Source organism: Centroberyx gerrardi, chromosome 6, assembly GCF_048128805.1.
Source record: "Centroberyx gerrardi isolate f3 chromosome 6, fCenGer3.hap1.cur.20231027, whole genome shotgun sequence".
NCBI classification, from domain to species: Eukaryota; Metazoa; Chordata; class Actinopteri; order Beryciformes; family Berycidae; genus Centroberyx; species Centroberyx gerrardi.
In genome coordinates, this window is record NC_136002.1 from 31,023,918 (window position 1) to 31,051,693 (window position 27,776).

Genomic DNA, 27,776 nt, shown 5'->3' on the forward strand with positions numbered 1-27,776 from the left:
TCTATTATTGAGTCTTAAAATAGTAATTTTCTTAAAAATTAACCCCAGTGGGGTTCGATAATTTCACTTGTTTCCAATGCAATTCAACTTGTTTCTAGAATTGATAGTAGTGCAGTGATCTGCCTTATTCTGACCTTCAAGTTTCAACATACTGAAACTAGTGGAGTTATCTCTCCTCACTGGCAGAATTCCTCTCTTGGTTTAAGAAAAATACGATTTTAAGGCTGAATATGAGACTGAATGACTTGTTAAGACGGACGATTTTTGCAGCGAACGATCCGACCAAAACAAATATAAAAAAGAGAAAGCCTGGTGTAACGTTAGGATGACCGGAGGTTTTCCAGCTCAGTTTCTTATTGAATTCACACTGTAGAGTTTCTTCTTGTTAGTATAGCTCCGTTATGAGCAAAGTTTCCTGTTCTTCTGCCTCTCCGCCATGTTGACTCTCCAAAACAAACCAACAGACAGAAATCTATATTGTCTAATTCTGCCTAATGCTGTAATGATGACTGCTGAGAGTCGGTACGGCTTGGAGATCAACACAGTCGCATAAAATTTCATGAAATAAGCACAAACTTTGAAACACAGATTGCGTGTTGTGAAACGAAAACAGATTCTTTCAAAATAATGAGAACTTTTGGACCAAATCCTGCCTTGACTGAAAAATCGAATCTAAAATTTTAAATAAAAGGCCAATGGAATTCATGTAAGTTCACATAAGCTCTGTACTCGTTCATCTTGGCGTCGGTTGTTATGAATTCTCTTCCATAATCCATTCCCGCTTTCCTGATGCCGCGCTCACGGATTCTTCAAATCGGAAGAAGCGAAAGAACGCGATGACGTCTCGCTGCTGCAACTTGGAAGCGTTCGCGTTTAAATCAAATCTGAAATTACTTTTATTTATGATTTTAAAATCAACCATAAACAAACTGAAGCACACATTACTATAACTGATAATTTAGATTTTTATTACGGGTGAGTCTACAAAAACATCCCACGTTTTCCTACTTGTAACCAACACCAGGAGGACATGAACAATTTTTCCCAGTAAATCCTGAGAACTGAAGATGGTGTAAACGGAAACATTTTCTTTTGTTGATGCACCTTGTTTTGTTATTCTATCACATCTTTTACACTCGAGCACATCATGTAAATAAACATTTTTCTACTTTTTTGCATCAGTAAGTTTCTATCTTGGATTTCTTTCATAGCCAGTGTGTGACTTCTTCACATCATCTTTCAGCCCGTATGCTTTTTGGAACCTACGCACCTGAACTTCTTTTTAGAGTATTTATAAAGAGTGCTACACCATATAGACTCTTCCCAGTAAATCCGCCATGACCTGAACGCAGCATGAATCCTCTGTTTTCTATACAGATTCTGGTTCCGTGGCATTGAGGCTGCATTGAAACTGCTATAGTCATTAGTCAGCATAAGAGGCTTCAGACACCAAATGCAACACTAAGTAGCTTCACACTTCTTCACGGCCAAAACACTGTTTGCCCCCCCGGGGTGCAGAGCTCAGTGAAGCTGCACAACAAGAGGCCTCACCTTCACACACCGGCCTGCAACCAGTGAATGAGCCGGCAGAACAAAGTGTAGAGGAGAGGGACTGAATAGTTACATCTGCAGGATACTGGTATAGAAAAACTGAAAATAATTGGACAAGTTCTCAGTGGATAAAAAAAATATTCTGATAACTGATTTACGCAAATTTACGCATTTTTATGAAATAATTGTATTTGTAAAGCACTTGTCAAGATACTGAAAGACACTTGAATAACATAAACATAAATAAAAACATTGTACAAATACATAGCGAGTATAAAAACTTTACTATAAAACCAGCTATGTAAAAGTATAAAAAAATAAACAAAAGAAAGGGATAGGTCAATAAAGTAGAAACATGGTGAAGGAAAGAAAGAAAGTCAGATATTAAAAGCAAATTTGAACAGGTGGGTTGTTTTTTTTATTAGCTAATTTGAATATGTTCATAATAAAGTTACAATACAAAATGTGTTTGTTTTTATATTCCACATATAAAGGTTCCTTCTGTTAGGATGAAAGGGTTTTGGCTCCCTGCCCCCTGCGGAGCCTCGCCTTAAATAGCTGAAGCTCATGTTTCCTCTCAGCAGGAACTCAAATAAAAGTTCACCTCTGACGTTACAGCTCAGAGCTATTTAATTGTGTGTGTGTGTGTGTGTGTGTGTGTGTGTGTGGTTCAGGGCCGATGGGGCTAATATTACAGAAAATAAAGAGTAAAGGCTATCTGGAGACGGGGCCAAGAGCAAGCACACACACACATCTCCCCTCCAGGTCCAGAGTAATAATAATTACAAGGCCTCCTCTCTGTCTTCATTATCAGTAGAACTAACACACAAACACACAACACTCACATGAATACACACAAATACACACACAGTAATTGGAAGGGTTTAAAGTGGTAATCTGCAAGGTTTTTTTTTATTATTTAGTCTCCATCTTTGTTGCTCAGCGCTCATTGCTGTGGTGATTCTGTACTGCACTTCCCATAGAGATCACCTGTCAATCAAACAGAGTGGGCGGAACCTTTTCCGTGCATTTTCATATGCATATATAGAACACACCTTAGTGCGCACACACACACACACACACACACACACACACACACACACACACACACTCCTGTACACTGTGTACCTGACATTTAATCTATCCTCTTTAGGGGTTCATTCTGGCAGATTTAACTGCAGTGATTGAATAATAAACATTTCACTAAAGGGAGAAGATGTCTTTTCAATTGATGTCAAACGCTCAGTAGAGAGATAAACGTAGAATAACAGTATGTATGCAAGGTTTATGTGCGTATGTTGTATGTGCTGAGACAGGAGATTAGTCTATTGAAAAGTATTTTTAAACCCTGAATGGAAGGACATCCTTTTTTCTGTAGCTGACAGCTGACATTGTCCGCATGTGTAGAACATGTTTGGATGTCAATAGAAAAAAAATAAAAAAACAGCTGTGGTCAATAATAGTAGAGATTTGGCCATTGAAATCTATTCATAAACCCTGAATGGAATGAAAAACCTTGTCATTTTTCCTTTTCTGCCAAAGCATTGAGAAGTGTTTTGCTAGGAAACCAGCCATGTTGTATGATGGTTTAAAATGTCCAAGTGAGAAAAAAAAGACTTATGTTGTCAGGAGATTTATTAATTGAAATTATCTACTCTTAAATCCCGGATGGTAGTGTGAATAAAAAACATAATTTTTCCTTTTTATGGAGTAGCTGACAACTGAATTTGTCAGCTACTTGTCAGGTAATGTTTGGTGTCCCGAGGGCCAAGACGATCGATTTAAAGTGTCCAGAAATGTGTGGACGTCAATAGCAATGTTAAGTAATGGTTTGAAATAGCTGTGTGTGAATAGCATATTCTCAAGCAAGGGATTTGTCTATTGAAAGATATTTTTAAACACTGAATGGAGCGATGGAGTGTGAAATAAAAGTGTATTTTTTCCCTTTTTCTGTAACTGACAGATACTGCAGTCCTCCATGTGATGAAATATTTCCGGACCAAGCCAAACGTTTAATGTCCAAAATGTATCAAACGGAAAATCAACAGAAAATGTTTAATCAAATCTTGACTTTTTGAATATTTTTCATTAAGTTTTATGAGAGTGTGACACTGTTCTATCATCACTGAAAACAGTAGTAGTCTGGAAAGCAGAAGAGAACGAGACGCTGAAGAGAACGAGACTCTGAAGACAACGAGACTCTGAAGACAACGAAACGCTGAAGACAACGAGACGCTGAAGACAACGAGACGCTGAAGACAACGAGACGCTGGCGACAACGAGACTCTGAAGACAACGAGACGCTGAAGACGAGACGCTGAAAAAAACGAGACTCTGAAGACAACGAGACGCTGAAGACAACGAGATGCTGAAGACAACGAGACTCTGAAGACAACGAGACTCTGAAGACAACGAGACGCTGGCGACAACGAGACTCTGAAGACAACGAGACGCTAGCGACAACGAGACGCTGAAGACAACGAGACGCTGAAGACAACGAGACGCTGAAGACAACGAGATGCTGAAGACAACGAGACTCTGAAGACAACGAGACGCTAGCGACAACGAGACGCTAGCGACAACGAGACTCTGACGACAACTCCCTCCCTCTGCTGTAGCTTCTCTGTTACAGCAGCCAATGGGAGATGAGATAAAGACGTGGAGAACTTCCTCCAAGTCAGACAAGGAAAACAGTGATCTAACTTTGGAGGTGCTTCTTAGCACATAAACAAGACTGGATAACTGTTTGGATTTAAATATAGTCGTGTGTGACATAAGTTTGTGAAGAAAGCCTCTCTGTGTGTGTGTGTGTGTGTGTGTGTGTGTGCGTGTGCATGTGTATGTGTGTGTGTATTATCAACTTCCCTGTAAGTAAATTTGCAGGTGTGTGTCTGTGAGGGTGCTAATGACTACTCCCCCGTATTTATTTCCCAGGGGTGTTTATTTGTGTGTGTGTGTGTGTGTGTGTGTGTTTGCCTTTAGGACTCTGTGGGTGTGTATGTTTGTGCTGGTGTTAACATCTGATTTCCTGTAGTTAATTAGTAAATCTGTGTGTGTATTGATTATTGACTTTCATAAAGTTAATTGGCAGGTGTGTGTGTGTGAGTGTGTCTGTGTCAATGTGCGTGTGTGTGTGTGAGTGAGTGTGTCTGTGTGTGTGTGTGTGTATTTGTAAGTGTCTGTGCGAGTGTGTTATCAATTAATTCTCAGTTTAATTTAAAACTGTGAGCATCTGCCTTCCTTTCAGGTTTCATAAGATCCCCCATGTAGAGCATGACTCATCGACACGACAGCCATCTGGTTCCTGATTGGCTCCGCCGCCACAGTGGTCTGCAGTGATTGGCTGTCAGCAGGCTGTCAGGAAGTTATCAACTCCAAAAATAGAGGCACGCTGAATCCAAAAGTCCTGACTTCCCCAGACCTGCTGAGTTGGGCCGTCTCTCGCCAAAACTCATCAAGTCTCCCACCCTGCAGACCTTTTCCTAGTGAGATTTCCCACAGTTCATTGCACTATATAAAAGATGTCAGGCCCGTCTCATTAGCCCCTCTCATGCAGTCTCGTCGCCCTGCGTCCTTGTGACCTCACTTCTTAAAGGTTAAATGTGTAATATTTCTGCTGTACTGAAGCATGATATGAGTAGTAAATATCAGCAGGTTCCTGAATGGTAGAGAGTGAAACAAAGTGATTTCTGCATTCAAAAACACAGAGCGGGCCGAGGCTGAGGGCCTCCTACCACACCAAGGTCCATTCAAAAATCTGGCAATTTGTTTTTGCCTTGCTTATCGGTAAAAAACACACATTGGAAAATATAATTTGAGACTTTATTACTAATTGGTAGGTTGTTCTGGTAAATTTGGCTTGTATATAATCCTCCAAACTGGCCTGGATTGTGGTGATGTCAGGATACTGATCACGTCATTGAAAAAAAAAAAAAGTGCTAACTGGGTAAAACATGATAGAAGGTTCATTGTTGTTGATTGTGAAACAGTCCAACCTGCCCACCATGCTGATGATGGTCTTGCTCTATGGCGGGCAGAGTGTTGTTGCCATGACAACGCTGAATGATAGAGGCCAGCATTGGACCAGAAATTACACACAGACCCTTTACTGTAATGCTGAGTCAACGTCAGACTACCTAAACATCTCGGAGGGCTCAGTCCAGAGTCCGGAGTCTGGACATTTGGATTCAGCAACAGACTCCAGCTATTGGTTAAGAACTAACTGTTTTCATTCCTGGGTCCAAGCTGATACAGGTAGTCTCTCACCCCGGGAGTCAGGCTTATTAAAGTGCCATTTTGAGAGCATTTTGCTTCCGTAATTTGACATATATCCGATTGAGACAGGATTTTGGGGGGACCATTAATAAGTGGCTGACAGTGTAATCTGATGGGATGGCAGTATCAGTTAGGGTTAGGGTTAGGCAGTTTTATATGATGGGAGGGACAGAGGGCGGATTGTTCAAACATCTGTGATGGTTTTATTGGTTTGCCTACTGGTATGCCACAAAGTAACGAATAAAAATGCACTGTTTTCCACAAAATTAATGGAGTTTTGATATAAAAATATGTAAAAAAGCTCATTGAAAAAGGCAATTTTCATTTCATGTGACTTTAAAACATACTAGTGCTCCTGTCATGTGAGGACCCAGCAGAAACATCCATTTTGGGGTCCAACCAAAGTTTTTTAAGGTTACTTTCCTAATGTAATCTATTACAGGAGCAATATGCTATAATTTGAATAATCTTAATGATATATCCAACCTAAAACGGTTTAACACTGTTAAAAAACATATTGGTGCTGTACCTTGCATTTCCGGTTCCATTTTGTTGTTTGGTGTATTTTTCTTCTTCATAGATAACTGGCCAGATATTTCCAGCAGATACAATATAGTTTGATATGAGAAAATGTTTCAGGATCTAAAACCTCAGCGGTAAACGTCAGGTTTTGGTGTCAGTCCCTCAGAATCAAAGAGCGAGGGCTTCTTTCTAGAGCCGCCATTTTGCACCAAGAGACGTTCAACAATCATACAGGGAGAAATCCATCGTAGAAGAGGAGAGAGACCAATTTCTCCACCCACAGGAGCAGGAGAGAGACCAGAATGCAATGCAGCAACAACTTGCATCTTTGCACATATTTTACTGGTAGCATGTGAAATACAACACCCTCTTCTTTGCTTTTTTGTAATTTCAACAGCTCCAATGCATCTTGGGTGCATTTACAGCTGGGCTTTATATGATTTAGCTCTATGAGAACACAGTGCATCTCTGTTGGGGGCAATGAATATGTAAATGTCTTGTCTTACCAGCAGATAATTACGTTCCTGTGTGTGTGTGTGTGTGTGTGTGTCGTTTTAATGGGGCATCAAAGAAAAGAGAAACCGAAAGCAATCCCATCTATAATTTTTAGTGTCTTTGGTATGTAGAGAAACACAAAAAAGCTGAGGAAGAGGCATGAACACACACACACACACACACACACACACACACACACACACACACACACACACACAGGCATGCACACACACTTGTATGCTTCTCTAGGCCACACACACTCACACATTAATTATAAGAATAAGCAATTTAATTCCTGACATACTGTACATTTTATGAAGCAAATCTCAAAGCGATGCAAGAGAGAGATGTGTGTATGTTTACATGGTTCACTCAATGTGTGTGTGTGTATGTTTGTGAAAATCCTTATGTAGACTACTGAGGGTGATCAGTTGGAATCCCTGTCACACACACACACACAGGCACACACAGACACTCATGCATACAGCAGTATACCATTAACTCACACAGACACAGGCTCAAACACACACTCACACACTCCTAATGCATGAACTATGCAAACATAGACTATGAATTATGAACACACACACACACACACACACACACACACACACAGAAAGAGAGAGAACAGGACCTTAGAGAGCTAAATGAGTCCCTGAGGAAACGCTGAGAGCCCAGTTTCACAACCCAGTGGCCTACTGCTAGCACACACACACACACACACACACACACACACACACACACACACACACACACACACACACACCAAATACTTCAATATAAACACACACAGTGCAAAAACGAATACAGAAACCCACAACCAAGTAGCCTATTGATCACACACACGCACACACACACACACACACACGCACACACGCACACACACACACACACACACACACAGCAGCAGCTATTGTCTAAGGAATCAGCAGGTCCTATCAAAGCAGGTGATATACTGGGATTCTGCCGTTTAATTGACTAAAACCTACTGGTTCCTGCCACTCTCCCTGGGTTACACACACACACACACACACACACACACACACAGCAAAATTTCAGGTGGCAAAACTTTTTAGATATACTGTACAAGACATTTATTTCTGTGCTGAACCCGGCAGCACGTTGCTCCTCTGCCACGCTCACACTCTTCCCGTTGTGTTCCTCTGCATCAACAAGTTCCCTCCATTCCCTCAGCAAGCCCTTGCTTTCTTCAAAATGCTGGATCCCGAGTGCTGGAGGAAGACTCTGTACGGTCTTGAAGGTCAGGGTTTGGCTGAAAAAAAAAAACAAAGCTGTCGAACAACTCTCTCCTCCCATCAGAACATGTGCTGTCCTGTTTCTACAAGGTCCCCCGAATCCCTAAGTAGCGGATATCTGAAATAAAACTCCTCAAATCTATCTTAAAGGACAAGGATTCGGTTGAGGTGGAGGAAAAAAAAGAGAAAAAAAAAAAGCCTTTCCAACAACTCTCCCATTCCACTGTAACCTGCCCTCTCCTGTTTCTACAAGGTTCCCTGAATCCCTGCGGCCCTGCAGTGAAACACAAACCCAAGTTCCCTCACACTGCCTCTGTCGTTTCCTCACCACGCTGCAGCATTACAGTGTGTGTGTGTGTGTGTGTGTGTGTGTGTGTGTTTTGCTGCTGCTGATATTGCTGGTAGAATTTAATGCCTTAATCCAAGACTTTCTGGGGAACACAGATATACCGCTTTACTTTGGCAACACTTTAGATTAGGGAACACATTAACTATAAATAAGTTGCTTATTAACATGCATATTAGTAGTGTATTTGTTCATTATTCGTCATTACAAACCACTTATTAACACCTTATTCTGCACTGCATCGTATTCTACAAGTATAGCCCATTTACTATGGTTAATGTTGTTGCACATGAATTGGGCTTTTAATATGCTTTGCTCAGTATGGGGCTTAAGCACTAATATAAGCACTAATTAGGAGGCTGTTGAGGGAAAACCCCATAGTTAATAGACTATGCTATACTTGTAGAATACAATGTGGGCAGCATAAGGTGCTATTTAGTGGTTTGTAATGACTAATAATGAACCAATACACTGCTAATATGTGTTCCCTAAATGCTTTATATTAAATATGCACTATAGGCAAGATTTTTAGGTAAAAATACACCCATCTTGTCAGTCTTAACCAGAAGTTGGGGCTGCAACAGAAGACAGAAGAAGACATCCCATCCTGACTAATAGAGACCCTGAAGAGTCGCCCTATTTGCCCACATTAAATTCAGGTGTCGGGTGTGGGACGCTCGAGGGAAATCTGCTCTGAACACAGCAAGCGTCGAATCGAAAAAACTTTCTCCTAAACTGCAGAGAGTGGCTGAACGATGGCTGAACCTCCTCTTCCTCTTCCTCCTCCACCAGACACGAAGAAGAAGACATGTAGGTCAGAGGAGTTTGCAGTTTACTGATGTCACGTTACAGGATTTCTGGGTAATGAAGTCCTCCAAACTTTAGAAAATCCAAACAGGGGTTTTGCTTTCCTGAAACCTCAGTTGTGTGAGCCGGTTCTACTTTTCTTTAAATGCTGAATATTAGGGATGGGACGATATATTGAAAATCAATATATTGCAATACAAAAATGTGACAATACGTATCATGGGGCAGAAAAATTAATTAGCTCCATTTTATTCTGCTGTAGTAATCACAAATGAGACGCTTGACCATCACAGTGTCACAAGCTCTCCATCCAAATTATATTATTGACACTTTGTAATGACATTTTTAAATTGTTGTTTACATTCTAGCAGCCAATTCTGCATACAACCTTTATTTATTATATCGTATCATGGTTGTATTGAATCCTGAGCCCCATGTCGCGTATCGAATTGTATCGTGAGATAAGCAGATCGTCCCATCCCTACTAAATATCTAGTTTTTGGGATGAAACTGGGCTTGGGCTTGGTTAAAGATGTTAAATAAACTTTTCAATAACTCTCCAATCCTAAGGTAACATATACTATTATCTTTATCTAGTAACAGACAAACAGTGGCATGAAGTTTTCCATTTCTGAGTCATTCTAAGTTGATTTTAACAACAGAATCACACTTTTGAATGTTTATTTTTTACACATATCTGTTTTGTATATGCTCAAGGAAGCAATTCCATAAATCCCCATCTTCGGCCAGCTGCTTCTTGCCGAACCGTATGTGGTCAAGATTTCCTCTGAGGTGTTGAATGGGTCACGTTCAAAGTCAAGATGCAAGTGAATGCAAATGAAAGGCAGCAACATCTTGAGGCCGTTTGGACTACAAGCTTCCCTAAATCCCTGAGGGTCTGTAGTGAAACACAGTCTGAAGTTCCCACAGTGTCTCTGTTATGGTTTGGCCAGACTCCAGCATTATAAATTTCCTGTGCCGCTGCTGCTAATGCTGTTAAAATTCAAAGACCTAATTCAACACTTTTTAGAGTGTGTAAATTATAGATCTGCATAAATGACTTCAATCTGAAATGCTAAATATTAATTTCATTGGAGCATTGATTTTCAAGGAAAAAAATGTGAGTATTTTAAACCTGTATTTGTTCACAGAAGGGTTATTCTGAGCATGGATGCTCATTTTCAGTGTCAGGTCTTATTTTCCCATGGCGGCATCACTGCCCCATAGCACAAAATGACCATAATACATCTGTGGGGGGTTGATAGGGTTGCTGATCAATACCAATGACTCATCGATTACTTCACCAGGTGCTGAGATTTCTGGCTTTCTAAACTCACTTCTCACTTTCTGGCCCATTATCTGTTTTGGAACAACGACTCCCCGCCCACTGGAGTTTCAAGTCACTCCCAAAAACCTCCTGGGAGCAAGTGACCGGTGCTGCAACACATTCCAGCTGCAAAGTCTAAAAAGCCTCACTCTCAAGCCAAAACAGCAAATGACAAAGCAGAATTATTAGTCCAGTATTTAGCATGCAGACATATTATGGCTTCACTAGACGTTTCTATTGGATCTCTGCTCTAATTTCCTAGCCTACTCCTCTCTATTATGAAAACATGACTTTATTTGTGTCAATTACAGGCCGTCGTACCTCAAGGGGGTGAGAGGTGCAATTTGTACTGGCTGCCAATAGAGGTCGACAGAAGTCATAGATTTAGATGTGATGACTTAAAGGTCTGTTGAACTTTGTAGTATCTTGGGTCGTGTCTCTTCCTCCATGATAAAACCCCAAAAATCAGTGATTCTGTGATCTGTTGCTCCGGTAGAGGAGACTGGAGAATTGTGTGTTTTTCTCTCTCCATTCGCTGTAATTGTATGGAGGAACAGTCTGAACATCACACTCCTGGCACATAAACAGATGCAAACAAAGCAGATTCTGACAATTTATAAAAAGTATATAAAGTCATTCTGTTTTTCATTCAGTTTGAACAAGTGTAACACCAACATTTTTCTGACCAGATTTCGGTGTTACACTTGTTCAAACTGAAAGGTTTAATAAAATAAAGAAAGAGATTCACTTCAAAACATTTAAGCAGAATGACTAGTTTTTAAGTAGTAGTGAAACTAATTACTTTTCTCGAGGATTAATAAGGAAAAGTAACGAGTAATGTGTAATTTATTACTTTTTTTTCCAGTAGCGACCCCAGCACTGGTCAGAAAATGTAACACATTTTTCAAAAGGTGGATATCTCTATTTGGAAACAGCGGCACAGATCAGCATGTTGTAGATCCGGATGCACAGCTTTTTGTATTTTTTTTTCTTCTCCTCAAGAGGCGTGGAGTCCTGATGCAGCAAAATGCGTCGCAGCTTGAGTGTTTTAAACGAAGCCGCTGTACATTACTGCGCTGTCTGTCCCCGTGCTGTCAGGCTGCATCCTGGTTCCTCTGCGTCTCCCTCAACCCTGCTGCGGTTCAGACCCAGATCTCCCTCTCCTTAATGCGGCGGAGCTGTTAGAAAACGAGTCTAAAAGCTCCTGCTATGCTTCCTCTCCTCTTCAGTCTTCCCTGAATGGCCATGTGCTGTCACGCTGCATTTACACATCTCTTAGGCCTCGTACACGCTTGTGTTTTAAAATGTTTGGGGAGAAAAAAAAAAATCCTCTCTACCTCCTCTACCTTATTTAATCTCCTAGCACTTCTCTATCTTACCTGGTCATTCTAGGATCACAGGAATATTTACTTCATATATTTGAGGTGTTTAGCTGACGCTCTTATCCGGAGTGACTTTGGGAGTGTCTTGGGTTGTGTATCTTCCTCCATGATAAAACCCCAAAATCAGTGATTCTCTGTGATCTGTTGCTCTGGTAGAGAAGACTGGAGAATTGTGTTTTTTTTCTCTCTCCATTCACTGCCATTGAATGGAGGAACAGTCTGAACATCACACTTCTAGCACATAAATGAATGCCAATAAAGCAGATTCTGTCCCTGTGCTGTCAGGCTGCATCCTGGTTCCTCTGCGTCTCCCTCAACCCTGCTGCGGTTCAGACCCAGATCTCCCACTCCTTAATGCGGCGGAGCTGTTAGAAAACGAGTCTAAAAGCTCCTGCTATGCTTCCTCTCCTCTTCAGCCTTCCCTGAATGGCCTTGTGCTGTCAGGCTGAATACTATCACTTCAGAGTTTGTGCTTTAAAATGTTTGGAGTGAAAAAAAACAAAAAAAAACGTATTTCCTTTCCTAGCACTCCTCTATCTTACATGATCATACCGGGGTCACACAGATATTTTGTTGCCTCTTAGGTATTGAGCTGAGCTTAGTGCAGCAGTACTGCAGAACGAGCTACAAGCAACTAGTGGTTAAGTGCGACGTTCGAAGCCCTCGTGCCCTGACAATATCTCTGTGACCTGAGCATGGCCATGAAAGAGAGAAGTGCGAGGAAAAGAAGAAGAAAAACCATATGTGAGCTTAAGAGATCGGCTGAAGGTAGTTTTTTGAACATCTTGTACCAGGCTACCACAGCTTTGTCATCACTGAATCGCTGTCGTTTGGTTTAAAGAACATGGATTTGACCAGGAACATAGAGAAAATTATAAAACCAGGGAAAATCTCCCAGTATCTCACTCCATTTGCAGACTTTTTCACTTGTTTTAAGAAAATTTCAGGACTCAATGACAGACTAAATGACTTGTTAAGATGGAGATTTTTTACAAAAACTTGATAACCCGTCTTTTACTGCCCTACAAACGTTAACAGTATTATCGTGTGGTATTTAAGTACTATTAATGGAATTAGTTAATTTAACCGATAAGCGTGTCACAATGCTTCAATGCATCACACTGAATTGAATTGAATTGAACATGTGCTATGGGTCTGTACAGGATCTGTGCTTTTTTTTCCATTTTCCATGTTATTCACTGCCTCCTGCGTGGTTACATGTCTACAAAATGTTGTGACCTTTGCTGAACCTTTATTTAACCAGGCAAGTTGACTAAGAACACACTCTTATTTACAGCAACGGGCTGAAAGAGGAGGAGGGAGGTTACACACACTCCCAGCTGGGATCTGCCCAGTACAAACACAGTCTTGTTCTGTTACAAGTACAAGCAGCTGCACTGCAGCAGTTGGAGGCTAAATGTCTTGATCAAGGTCTCTGGCGATGGTTGTTGAGGGATTGGAGGATGTTTCTCATTCACTTCCCCAGCAGTGGTTTTCCCTGCCGGTCCGAATATTATATACCCGACGGCCTTCTGCGTTGATGCCTCCCACCATGTCACTGTGCTGTTCTGCAGCTTGTTGCACCAGTTAAATTTAGGTTCAGGACTGAATGTGAGGAGGGAGGGGTCAAGACCACTGATTGGCTGGAAAATGTCTACGCTATTGTCAATCATTCCAGCTTTACCCCCTCAGAAACAATTTTTTTTATCAGCTAGTTTAAAAAACAACAGGGCTCTTTCGACATATTTTGTTAAACTTGTTTAAGCGTATTTTGATGTCAGAAATTTTACACAAAATGTGTGCAGGTTGGCATGTCTGTCTACCTCAAGTGTTAATGGTGTAACTAAACAAAGACACAGCTTTAGTGTCAGACTAACTAGTTTCAATGTAAAGTTGAGTGTAGACTTCACACCCTAACTTATGATCAAACACGTGCCGACAATATGTTCTACTGCTGTGTCAGTACAAAATGTTCCTTTGGTGTAACCTCTTGTGTCCAGGTACCATATTGTCCTCTGGTGTTACCCCATGTATTCAGGTACAAGAGGATATACTAGGTGCACTAGGTGTAAGTCAGTCCGGTCAGATACCATGACATCTTTTGAGACTGTCCCACCCCATAGGTCGTTTGTACAAGCAGCTTATTACGACCTATAGTTACGTTTTAAAGTTAAGCGACCTCTAGCGGTCGTGTAAATAACGAGCTACGTTGGTCTGCGTCCACGTCACGTGACTGTCACGTTTCTCTCTCAACATTGAAATAGCACGGTGGAATGTAAGGGTGTTGTGGTCGGGGATGGTGGATGGGCGTATATGTTTGCCTTCGATTCCCAGCGTTTCCAAAGGACATACAACCGTGAGTCACATTTTAATTTGTTTTAATTTAACCCTGACCAAACTATTTTCCTAACCTTAACCAAGTTGTTTTAGTTGCCTAACCATAACCAAAGTTGTTTTCATTTCACGTATTTTTGTGAGATCACGTTGGAAACGCTCCTGTGGGTCGCATTAGAGGGTAGGAACAAACGACCTATGTGGTCGTGTGGGTTGGAGGACTTGTTGCATCTTCTAGATATTATAGTTAACTCTGGTGTAACCCTGTGTGCTCTGATGTAAACCCATGCATTCACCTACCATTTGTCTTATGGTCTAACTCCATGTTGCTTCTGCTGCATTAAAACTGTGCAGTATCAATATTTAATTGTCAGTCAAACCAGCCCAGTTCACAGATTGATGTCCAGCCAATCTGTCGTCTGGAGTGACCCCATGTGTTCGGGTACCATTGTATTTTCTAGTCTGTTTTCAGATAAAATAATGTCCTGTTCTGCTGCAGTCGGGTGACAACATTTCAAAGAGTTTCATGGGCTTTATGGTCATGAAACGTGGACTATGTAAACCCACAGTCCAGGCAGAAACTGCAGGAACGTTATGTTACAGTTGTGTTTTTTTTTCCTGTAACTGCAGGATTATATTGAGCCATCACAACATCCCCTAGAGTGAAAGATTTAGATATCAGAGTGTCCTCTGCTGTAAGCCCAAGTGATCAGGTTTCTCTAGTGATTTCCTAGTAAAACCACAGAGGACAAATCAGAGCAGTGCTGTCTGACTTTTCTGCTGTTTTTTTATTTTTTTTATTTTTATAAATGGAGGGATACATAGAGGGATACATTCTGGAGTGATTTGAGGTGGTTTCCCTACAGGAATCATTAAAGTTTCATCTTAACTTGTATAATATGAAATGTGGCACATCTCCCTTGTTAATTCTTGGTTTTGGGGGGAAAGTGAAGGAAAACTTTGCTTTACTTCACCCACCATGCTGCCTATTAAATTTGAGCAATTTGCCCACTGAATAAATATCTGTCTCCTCTGCTGAACTGTGTGTAACTCCATCCTCCAGTATCCTGAGGTATGTAATTATCAAATGCATCTCCCATTACTGACTCTAGATTTGAGGGGGAAAGCAAAACAGTATCCTTGCCTACATGTTAAATTTGACAAGTCACTCAATGTCTCTGCAGAATTTTGTTTCCCCTTCTACCCTAAGGTCCCTGGACCGTCATTACAAACATGTTTCACGGCCAAGCTTTGTTCAAACCCACAGAACTTGGGGACTGGACTCTAGTCAAGATCCCAAGGTTTCCAAAGATAACAAACATGTCAAGCTGAAGTACAGAGAAATGTGTGGAAAATGATGCACAAAACATCAAGATTTTTTCCATTTGATATAATGGAGCAGGCATAAAAAAAGGGCATCTTAGCTTTGAATATTTCACTCAATATAAGCAGCTGCAGCTTCAATGAAGCGTTGGAACAAGCAGATACAGAATATGCCATTGTACAGTTTGGGAAAAAAAAAAATCTAAATTTGAAGCTACTTAAAGAGGAAATTTAAGGGGAAACTCAGGGTACAAGGGGTTAAAATCAGATATCCAACATCCAAGGATGTTGAAGAAAACGACTCCTACTCTTAATAAAAGTTGGAAAGCACAAACATAAAACAAACAGCAGGTAGTGGGTCGTCCTTGGCTCACAAAACGGTAGCACAATTGAATGATGATCAGATTTCTGCCTTTCAAAACAGAGTTATGGCATTTTGAAATACGGCTCCTCATCCAAACTGAAGTGTCTGTCTGCTGCGCTGCTGTCGTGTAAATGGATCTGACTGAGTTTGTCTCCAGAGCAGATCCGTGTGAGTACAGCTGCTCCTCTGCAGCGCTGTGATGTCTCCATGTGTAAGCCATTTATTCTGTTACCCCCCCCCCACCCACCCACCCACCCACCCACACACACACACACACACACACACACACACACACACACACACACACACACACACACACACACACCCACTGGATGAAGCATTGACTCTAGTGAAGCCAGGCATGTAGCTGAATGCTATTATGTAATGTATGTAAGGGATAATGTACAGCAAGCCGGTCATTATCGCAAAGTAATCCCTGACAGGGTGATTCAAGACCTCGACATGAAGCCTGAAGGTGTACGTTGTTCTGTACATTATTTGGCTTATTACACAGCTGCTTACAAAGACATTAATCATGTATTACAAGCTAAAGTATCGTACAAGTTTCTGCCAAAAGAATAGTTTAGCAGGACTGTCTGCAGTGACAAAGGAGTGTTTTTGGCACAAGGTGACGCCCACAGAACTTGAACGAGGAAATGAACGGTCCTTCAACTGTTTGTCATGGTAATTCGGCTAGTACACCAAAGTGACTATGGAAGTTTAAGGGTTAGTTGCGATAGTGACAACGCAAGTCTGGTCATTAAGGCCATAAAGTCTGTCACACTTGCTTGAGAACTGTGCAGCTGAGTCTGTTACTGTCAAAACTCAACTGAAAGCTGACATTGGCAACAAGGTTACCGTAGCTTTATCAAAGATTATGCTTCTCTCGATAGTCAACATCTGCATATTAGCAAACCTAGCTGGTAAGCATCATCAAACAGGTACCTTTAACTTAATATAGCCGCTTAAATGCTATAAACTAATGTAGCTTAGCCTAACTGTAGTGGAGAACAAAAGCTAGCATTCGCTAATTTTAAACATCGTCTGAATCTGAGATTAACTCAACTATAACCACTTCCACTAACTGTGCACAGATGTCAAAACTGTTGACCTGGCCAACTTAAAGACAGAAGTAAAACAGCTCCACCTAGTGGTGGCATGACAACTTAATTCAGCTGCAAGTAGCCTCCGCCAGTTTTCCGCTGCTTTGGTTCTTGCTGTAAAACCTCTGACCTCAGTGACTTGCTGTAAGTCGGTTTATACAGAAGCAAGTCCAACAGTTCACATAAAAATGGCCGCCGCTCCGACCGTCCAGGAACGTTGATTTGAATGGGAAAGACCGTTCTATCCATTTAAGGTCGGTGGTGTTGCCACTTAATTTGATTAGAAATTGACAAAGTGATATGATTGGGTGTTAAACAGCGGTCTGTCATTCATAAAAAAAACAGACCTCAGGATGTGTTCATTGGCCAATCAGAGTTGAGTATTCGACAAAGCCGTGTAATAAAGAGTCTACATCACCCTTCTGTCAAGCTCTTGGACTGAGCGATGCTCGCCACAGGCAGGCGACTGAACACAGCAGACACGGGACAGTTAGTGCAATATAATATTAAAGAGGCAGGTTTGCCCCATGTGCTCAACTCAGAGAGCATGAGTGAGAGTCGCGCTGCCTCCGGCTAATGCTGTTTTTTTAAACACTGTATTTATTACAAACATTTATCATTTTGTTGGCACCATGCCTGTCAGACTGAACTGCTGCTCATGTAGCACTCATTACTTACTTACTTACTCCTCTTCATCCCTATGGGACATAAGGCTGCAATGAACTCTCTCCATCGCATTTTGTCCTTGGCAACATGTTGCGCCTCTCCCCATGACAGGTTCATCTTGTTCAGCTCCTCTGTCACAGTTCTGCCCCCGGTGGTTTTGGGCCTCCCAGGTTTTCTTTTGCCTGGTGGCGTCCATCTTAAAGTCGAGATGAAATGAAAAACGCCTTTTTAACCCTTTTAGATCACATCCCCGGTCATATTGTGCACCTATTTAAGAATATATGGCAAAAAAAAATACAAAAAATCAATTTCTTTGTATTCTTATATCAAAATTCAATCGTGTTTTCTTCCTGTAAAACAAAATATGCCGTGTGCTTACGTAAGCATTACTCAACCAATTTCAACCAATAATATCATGACATCCACCCATCAATCAATCTTCAACTTTTAGCGCACAGAGCTAAGATTCATTAGTTAGCTAGCTAGCAACAGCATGGTACTATTCATCCTCTCCCTCGTCTTCCTCCACCTCCTGCAGTTCGAGGGGTACGTCTGCCTGCTCCGGTAACGGGGGTGATGAAGGTGTTGAAGGAGGCGAGTAGTCCTCTACGATTGAATGGAGGCTAGCATCCAACTCTGAATCACTGTAATTCTCCATGTTTGTTATGACACCCCCCACTTTTCAACGTTCAAATCAAATTCCTCCCAACGTTACGTCCCGCCTGTCTTTCCTGTTTCACTCGGAAATACGTCACGATACGGAAGTTAGATACTCTCGAAATGCCGTTTCATCTCGACTTTAAGGCAACTCTCGGGATCCGGTTCTGCTCCATTCTTAGCACATGGCCCAGCCATCTCAAACGTCTGTGTGTGATTTCTTTGGTGATGTTCCGGCTACCTGTGTTCTTGTACAGTTGGTGGTTGGAGATTTTGTTTGCCCAAAAGATATGGCATATTCATCTGAGGCATCCATTGTGGAAAACTTCCATCCTTCTCATGTCTGTTTTGACTGCTCGCCAACTCTCTGAACCATACAGCAGAACAGACTGGACGTTGCTGTTGTACAGGCGCAGCTTCGTTTTAAGGCTGTACTGTTTGGACCTCCAGATGGGGCGGAGTTGGGAGAAGGCACCCTGAGCCGTTCCCAGCCTTGCTTTGATGTCTTTTTGGACCCCGCTGTCCTTACTGATGATACATGTAGCGCTCATACTCATGAAATACGTTCATCTAGCTCTGTATCTTCTTTGAAGAGCCAACTGAAAACTCACTTTTATCAACTTGCTTTCAATTATTATAATTTTCCTTTCAAATTCACCTTGTAACTTTCCCTGTGCATGTCTTATGTATGTATATGGATGTCTTATTTGTGTATTTATGTTTTTATTCTATAAATTGTGAAGCACTTTGTACTATTGAGTGCTATAGAAATAAAGGCTAACCCTTTAAATGACAGGCCATTAATTTTGCAGTAATGACTGGAAATAACTAAGTAATATCCAATTAAAATAGATATTGTTATATACAGAGTAATATAAGTAAAAAGGTGCTTTTACCAGTAACTGTACTGTAACGACCAGCTGTAATCATTAGGTAATAAAGTTATTAGTTAATTATTAATTTATCATGTAGAATGATATGTGAGGCACCATGTGTAACAGAATGTATTGTGTAACACTTGACATCAACATGCGTCTTGATTTTGTCTTGATTTTGTCTTGATTTTGTCTTGATTTTGTCTTGATTTTGATGGCTTACATTTAAAACCTTAACCTTAAAATCCATCTCCAGTACACACACTAAAAATGGATTTCTGGTCAAAATGCAGATTGCCACAAATGCACATTGCTATTCCTGTTTGTTGTTAATGTGACCAAATGTGTCTCTGACCACCTCCAGATCTTCTCGGGGTTTTGATATGTCCAGTTGCAATCTGATCACCCTGAACTCATCAATGCCAGGTGTACAGGATGTTTGTGTGTGAGCTATTCACTCTCTTAGAGCAAATAGCATATTTTGAGAGGGAGGTGTGCTTATAACTGTAAAGGCATGGTTTTTTTTTACAATGTAAATCAAATTTCTACTTTGCAACCCTTGTGTATTCGTCGACTGTGGATTTCCCTGTTGATGGGAAACGGAGCTGCTTTGGGATGCAAGAGACATCTGACATCAAAACATCATTTCATCTTATTACAACATAAACTCTTTCATCACAGAGAAGGTTATGTGAGGAGAAGACAGTCGGGGTGGGCTTGGAGACCTGGACTACTTATGGTATACTGATTTAACTTCCCAGACACATCGGCAGCCTCCGAAATGTAAACATCACTTGTGTGATAAGGTTAAACAAGCACTCCCTCTTTTGTCTTCTTCTTCTTCTTTCTATTCTCCTTCTTCCCCTCCAAGTAATCAAACCGTCTGTGGATGAGTGCAGATTGGCTCGAGGTGGAGGCGAGATCCATCAGAGGCGTCTCAACGCTGCAAACTCCGCCGACCCCCGACGCCAGCTAATGGATTTATAACGAGCGGGAAAACGGAGATACACTTAAGCCCGAGAGCGAGAGGAAAACACCAGGGCCGGAGAATTTCTTCCGGAAGGTCGCTGCTTGATCACAGCCTTGGAAAATATTGCTGCTGTTATTTTTCATCTTGTGAGAAGGAAATAACTGGTCTTGACAAGGCTGAGGGAAGGAGGGAGGGAGAGAAAATGGAGGGAGAAAGGGAGGAGTGGAGGTTAGAATTACCAATGCCGGCTCAAAGAGCTGTTTGATGTTCAGATGCTGTGATAAATTATTGATGTGGAGCCTGTTAAATAAGGCCAGAGCTCATTTGACTACAAATCTTGTTAGGGTTTTACAAAATATGCTTTAATAACAAAATCTGTAGGAGCCGCATTTAAGTTTATTTCTATTAATGAATTTACTGATTTTATTTTATTTTATTTATCAAGTAAAGTGTGCGCCCTCCACAGGTGGTGAGGGCGCTCCTATAAGTTGGTGGGCATGGCGCCTGGCGGGGGAGAAAGCGGGTTACAGCAGATATCGTCTTTGACCTCAGCCTCGGCCTCAGCTCTGAACGCGTCTGCTGGGGAATGCAACGCTGCAGTTAAAAATTAAGGACACTGAAACGACTGCATCTTATTTATGTATTAAGTTTATTTCTGCAATAAATTCTAAGCAACAGTGAATGATGAACTCTCTCTGGATATCTTTTTTGGAAACAAGGCTGCGAGTCTGACATACTGCACCCGCACTCTCTATGTGGTAAAAACAATAGGAAAGTGGAATAGGGGGTTAAAGGAAATAACCCCAACTTTAAGATGATTTTTGCCACTACAAAATCCATCAATCTAATCGCTATGTAAAGAGCTCGAACAGCGTCGAACAACGTTACACAAAGCATATAGCAGTGATACTGTAAGATAAAGGTTTTAGACTCTCTGGTTCCTCTTTGTATTATATACTTTGGGATAAACTGAATGTACAGAATATTAGGGTCATCTTCCTGATATTTCAGTTGCAGCCGCTTTTGCACAATCAACATCTAAATAGTGTCAAAGCTTAAAAATCCTTCACTAACTCGTCTGCTTCTCTTTATCTACATCTCCTCCTTTGTGATTGGTAAAGATCTAATAAGGGAAATCAATAAGGAATAATGGATTTTACCTTGATTCACCTCTTCAGTGAACTTCATGAAAAGATGAAGTGTCCCTAATACTGTGTACATTCAGTGTATGTATACATTTATTAAATACGTTTGTGGAGGAACTGATGCTCCAAAGGAAAAACATCTTATCTGGATAGGAGGAAAACGTCACAGCGAGATGTAAATGCATAAAGCTCACATGCCGATGGGAATGTGATTGGATCTGACGGAGTCATCCAGGTGGAAATGCAATCCCTGCACTGTGTTTGTATTGATAATTATCTATCCACAGGGTAGTAACTTTATAAACACGGGTAGAATCATCATCACCGCAGGTAGAAACGTCATCATCGTGACTAGAAATGTCATCACTGCGAGCCCCCAGCACCCTAGGCATCCCCTTCCTTGAGAAGAGGAGGGAGCAGATCTGTCAGAAACTTGCTCATTCACTGCAATCCTCTTTCGTTTGACTGGCTCTCCCCCACCTAGAGAACAAATATCTGGACCCACCACCCGCAACGGTCCCAAACTTAACACCCCGCTGGCAAGAACAGGTCATTACCACAACTCTCCCACCGTCAGTCATAGTTTACTGATCCCATTTTCCCCTTTTTTTCCCCCAAACTATTGATATTACCTCAGCACTCCAGAATCCCTTCTTCATAGGATTTGCACTAGAACTGGTCTGACTACACTGTTTACATTTCATTGTAGATTGTATATTCCCTAATGGTAAATGGAATGGACTGCATTTATATAGCGCTTTTCTAGTCTACCGACCACTCAAAGCGCTTTACAACATGCCTACATTCACCCATTCACACACACATTCATACACCCATGGCGGCAAGCTACCACGCAGGGTGCTGGCACAACCATCGGGAGCAATTTGGGGTTCAGTATCTTGCCCAAGGACACTTCGACATGCGGACTGGAGGAGCCGGGGATCGAACCACCGACCTTCTGATTAGTGGACGACCCGCTCTACCTCCTGAGCCACAGCCGCCCCAAATACTTCCTAATTGTTGAAAATGTATTTTTATTTCATTGCCGTTTTAATATACTGTATGTACAGTACGTACATTGGTGTGTCATTTCAGTCTGTGACTGTGAAGCCCTAATAAAAGCTACAACAACTACTGCTACTACTACTACTACTAGAAATGTCATGACTGTGGGTGAAAACATCATTGTCAAGGGTAGAAACGTCATCATCGCGCCTCCTGCTAGAGAATCGTAGGAGATGAGTGCTTATGCAGCAAAGGAAAAGTAAGTACAGGCTGTACAGTAAAATCACCTCTGGTTGTTTGTTATTGTTGACAATAACCAGACTTGCACCCCCGACCCAAACCCCCTTGCCTGCTTTGTATAATGAACACTAAAAATGAGTTTCGATCACAATACGGACAAAGTGCAGACAACTAGCACTCATATAAATAAGAGATGCAAATGCGAGGGTGTGAATGGATCGTTCATTATCCAGATAGCATATCCCAATTCAGACTGCATTTTATTACCAGGTGTAAATGAGGTAGGGGAGATCACCCACTGGCAATTTCTCATTAGGAACTGAGAACACTATTACACAATTTTAATCTCAGTGGGGCTGCCTTGTGAAATTAAGACTAAAGCAAAAACCTCTGGGAGCTGGGAGAGAATTACACTCCCAGGTGTAGCTGAGTGAGTGTGAATAAGGGCATCAGTGAAAAAGAGAAGAATCAGTCGTTATCACTTTAATCACCAAGTACAACAAATGCAAGGATTTGTCCTGGTGATGGTACTGGTTTCACAGTAAGACTTTTTCACAGTAGGGCTTGCCCACATGGATGCTTGATCCCAGGTCCTGCTGTTTAAAGGAAGGTGACGGCAGTAAGGCTAACAGATGTAAACAGGCGTAACCATGAGTATGTTCAATAACAGCCAGGATAGTGCAACAATTTTGCAAGCAACAGCGTGGGGAGAAACAGAGAGACAGAGCAGCCAGCCTACTGAAATTGTTTAGATAATCAGATTTCCAACGTGCCTTGCACTATACTGATCACTCCTTCCCCATAACCAATGGTATTATGTCTTTTATTTTGTTTTATAAGAAGATGCCATCTTCCTCCATCTCCCAAAGCAATGTCTCGAAAAGGTCTCAAAAAGTCTTGAAAAGGCCTGAAAAAATCTTGACAAGGCCGTAAAAAGTATTGAAAAGGTCTTAAAATGTATTGAAAAGGCCGTAAAAAGTATTGAAAAGGTCTTAAAATGTATTGAAAAGGTCTTAAAATGTATTGAAAAGGCCGTAAAAAGTATTGGCTTCCTTGAAACCTGCTGATACCCTTTGTTATAGTTTCCCTGCCTTTTTTCCTGGTTTTTGTGTTCCTGGTCTCATCCCTGCTTTGAAAGGAACACCAGGAGACATGAATACAAAATGACAGAACAGATGACAGAAATTACTGATTTATGAGAACATGATGCACAGCAGGAGGTTTTTAGACCCATCGCGCACATAACAACTCCACCACATGAAGGTTTTAGTGCCTCCCTAAGGGATGTGATTTTGTTTTCCAGATTCTAAATTTTTGGATGCCATTTATGTTTAATGGGAAATTACATGTCCCTGCTTTTTGTGTTCCTAGTCACACAGATGTTCTCTAAACTAGAAGTTTTCCAACTTTTGCATGTCAAGGATCCACAAATAGGTTACGCATTAGACTAACAATTCCCATTAAAAAGAATTTGTCCCAGAGACTGCCTGTCTGAGAAGATTTTAATTATTTGATATGATTTAACACAGATTTTTATATCTAACTATTCTGTAAGTAGGGAAGTGGGAAGAATGAAGCCTTATGACCATAATAGCCTTAAACTTCTTAAACATTCCCTCTAGTGAATTAAATAACAGTGAAACTAAAGTATTACTCATTTTGCTGGTGACTCCATAGGATCTCCTTAAAGGATAAGTTTGGGGATTTTTGACCTATATATAATTAGTCTCTTGTAGTACTTGGACCCACAGACAATATTGGCTACAGAGTGTGTAGCCAATATTAGCAGTGCCAGTCTGTCCCTGGCACTGCTCTAAACCACAGCAGGGTGAAAAGAGACACAGTGGAGTATGGATAAAAAATGACAAACATGACACCAGAACACAATAGCAGGAGATTTTACACCCATCACATAAAACAATTATGCAGCTGCATTAAGTTTTCAGAGACACTGCTCTCAAGAAAGGGATTTGTGTCACTTTTTTTCAAGAGTTCAAGTTTGTTGGACACACATCTCCCATTCATTTTTAATGGTACATTACATATTTCCTGCCTTTTTTTCTCCTGCTGTTTGTGCCAACCCCTGAAAAGAGATACAGAGGGACATGGATACAGCATGACAGCACCAGGACATTCAAGGAAAAAAGTGAGAGACTTCTTTTTTATATATTGTCAGAATCTGCTTTATTGGCGTTCATTTATGTGCTAGAAGTGTGATGTTCAGACTGTTCCTCCATGCAATGGCAGTGAATGGAAAGAGAAGAATATACAATTCTCCAGTCTCCTTTACCGGAGCAACAGATAACAGAGAATCACTGATTTTGGGGTTTTATCATGGAGGAAGATACACTACCCAAGACACTCCCAAAGTCACTCCGGATAAGAGCGTCAGCTAAACGCCTTAAATATATGAAGTAAATATTCCTGTGATCCTAGAATGACCAGGTAAGATAGAGAAGTGCTAGAAGATTAAATAAGGTAGAGGAGGTAGAGAGGATTTTTTTTTTCTCCCCAAACATTTTAAAACACAAGCAGAGTACGAGGCCTAAGAGATGTGTAAATGCAGCGTGACAGCACAGGGCCATTCAGGGAAGACTGAAGAGGAGAGGAAGCATAGCAGGAGCTTTTAGACTCGTTTTCTAACAGCTCCGCCGCATTAAGGAGAGGGAGATCTGGGTCTGAACCGCAGCAGGGTTGAGGGAGACGCAGAGGAACCAGGATGCAGCCTGACAGCACAGGGACAGACAGCGCAGTAATGTACAGCGGCTTCGTTTAAAACACTCAAGCTGCGACGCATTTTGCTGCATCAGGACTCCACGCCTCTTGAGGAGAAATAAATAATCAAATAAAGGTCTGAGTTTCGCCTCGGTTCTGCAGCAGGCCGGACTCTGCCTCAGTCTGGCCCGCTGTGCCGGGTGTGGTGTTGTCACGACAACCGACATTTCAATGCTACTTTGATACCGTTGCGAAAGGCTGAATTCAAGATTTTAAATGTTGGATTCTTTCACCAAATGTGTTCTGCAAGCTGAAATTTCATCCATCCATCCATCCAGGCTACATTTACATGCATGGAGTAACTCGGCTATTGGCCAAACTCTCATTAAAGGAATAGTTCACCCAAAAAATAGAATTCGGTCATTATCTACTCATCCTCATGCCAGTACAAAATCGGATGAGTGTTTTTTCTTCATACTTACCAGGAGTTCTCCAGGCTCACTGCCAGAGAAGCTTTCTTCCAAACAATTGCAGTAGATGGAGTCAAGTCCTTTAGGCAAAAAATGTCCATAAATGTCTCCAAACAGCTGCAGCATAATTCAAGTCTTCTGACACCCTGCCATCGCTCTGTGAGTGACTGTATGGAATAACTTTATGGAATTTTTTTGCCCTTTTTGAGGCCTAAAGGACTGGCCTCTACTGTAATTGTTTGGAAGAAAGTTGGCATGAGGATGAGTACATAATGACCGAATTTTAATTTCTGGGGTGAACTATTCCTTTAAGGTTTATTCAGCTTAATCTGTTTACATGAACCTTTGATTCCCTGTGATTCAGTCTTCCTGTTGCCATGAATAAACTAGCCTGCCAGCAAAAAGAAGTATGAAAAGGTTCAGCCGCCAGCTTCCATCTGTTCTGACTGAGCGACTCCTCCTGCCTTTTATGTCCCGGCCGCCCTTTTAAGACTGAAACTCCCAGACAGAGTTTCTGAAGCGGCTGCTAACACATCGCTCACCTGAGCAGCTCAGAGCTACCAGGGTTACAACCAGTCAGGAAGGCATTCATACTGCAGCATTTCCAGTAAATGCAGTTTATTCAAACCTGAAATTAAAAGATGATCACGCCCCCCCCCATGATCACACCCCGCAGCAACACGTTTGTGGATGAGTGGGTTGCCAGGTTTGACGAACCAGTGCGTGATAATCCACATAATCCTCTCGCCCCCCTTTTCTCTATTGGATGATTTTTGATGGATTGTTTTTTTCCTTCCAAAAATGCGGTAAGTGTATTGAACCAATATGTTAGAAACACATATGGTATTCTAATGTACCAACAAATACAAATACAACCACAATGGAAACAGCTTGTGTGACATTTCTGGGAGGTTGCGGTGAACAGATATTTTTTTCCTGAGTCATCATTTATTTGACAAATGTTTTTGCACCAGTCTTGCACAATTGCATAATTTCTTGATCAACAAGTGATTGTAAAAAAATTTTTTTTTAACAAAAATGTTGAAATTTTATACAATTTTGCCCATTTCCATTCAGCGTTTCTAACATGATACATCATAATTCACCCAAAATACAAAAAACACTTTAATGGAAACCCAGTTATTGCCTGCCTCTCTCTCTTTCTCAATCAATTCAATGAGCTTATATTGGCATGACAGCTACATATAACTACATACAAATTGCCAAAGCATACAACAACAAAACAACAAGATACAACAAATGTAAGACAAGTTTTTTACATTGAATATTGGTGAATAGTAATGATATCAGCCTTTTATAGTTATTTTTACATTACTGTACATTACAAGTTTGGACCCACCTGACTGAATGTTTTATGTTTTTCATTCTCTTGAAGTCATCTTGATCTAAAGGCTTCTGCTTAAAATGCTTGAAATTAGTTTCTTAGACAAATATAAACAGTGAAGTTGATCCTATGTATGAATTTCTTTCCGAAGCCTTTGCCTTTCCATCAAGGCAAAGGGCGGCTACTTTAAACAATCTAAAATATAAGATAGTTTTGATTTGTTTAACACTTTTTTGGTCACTGCATAATTCCAGATGTCTTTACTATTATTCTAAAATATGAAAAATTGTAAAAAATAAAGAAAAATGCTTGTGTCCAAACTTTTGACTGGTAGTGTACATAATATTTGTGTCAATCTTTCTCTCTCAATCTCTCTCTAATGCTTCCTGCTCCTGTCAGAGTGTTTTATATCTGTCTCTCTGTCTGCTCTGGGCGGATCAGACACTGACACCCAGCACTCAGCCCTCCTCCTCTCTCTCTCCCCGTCTGCCTCTGTTTCTCTATGTCTCTCTATCATTTCGCCTCAGCGTTCCTCCCCTCTGCTGAGCCACTATCCTTCCCTCTCTCTCTCTAGTCCTTTCCCTCTACTCTCTGGCTGCCTCT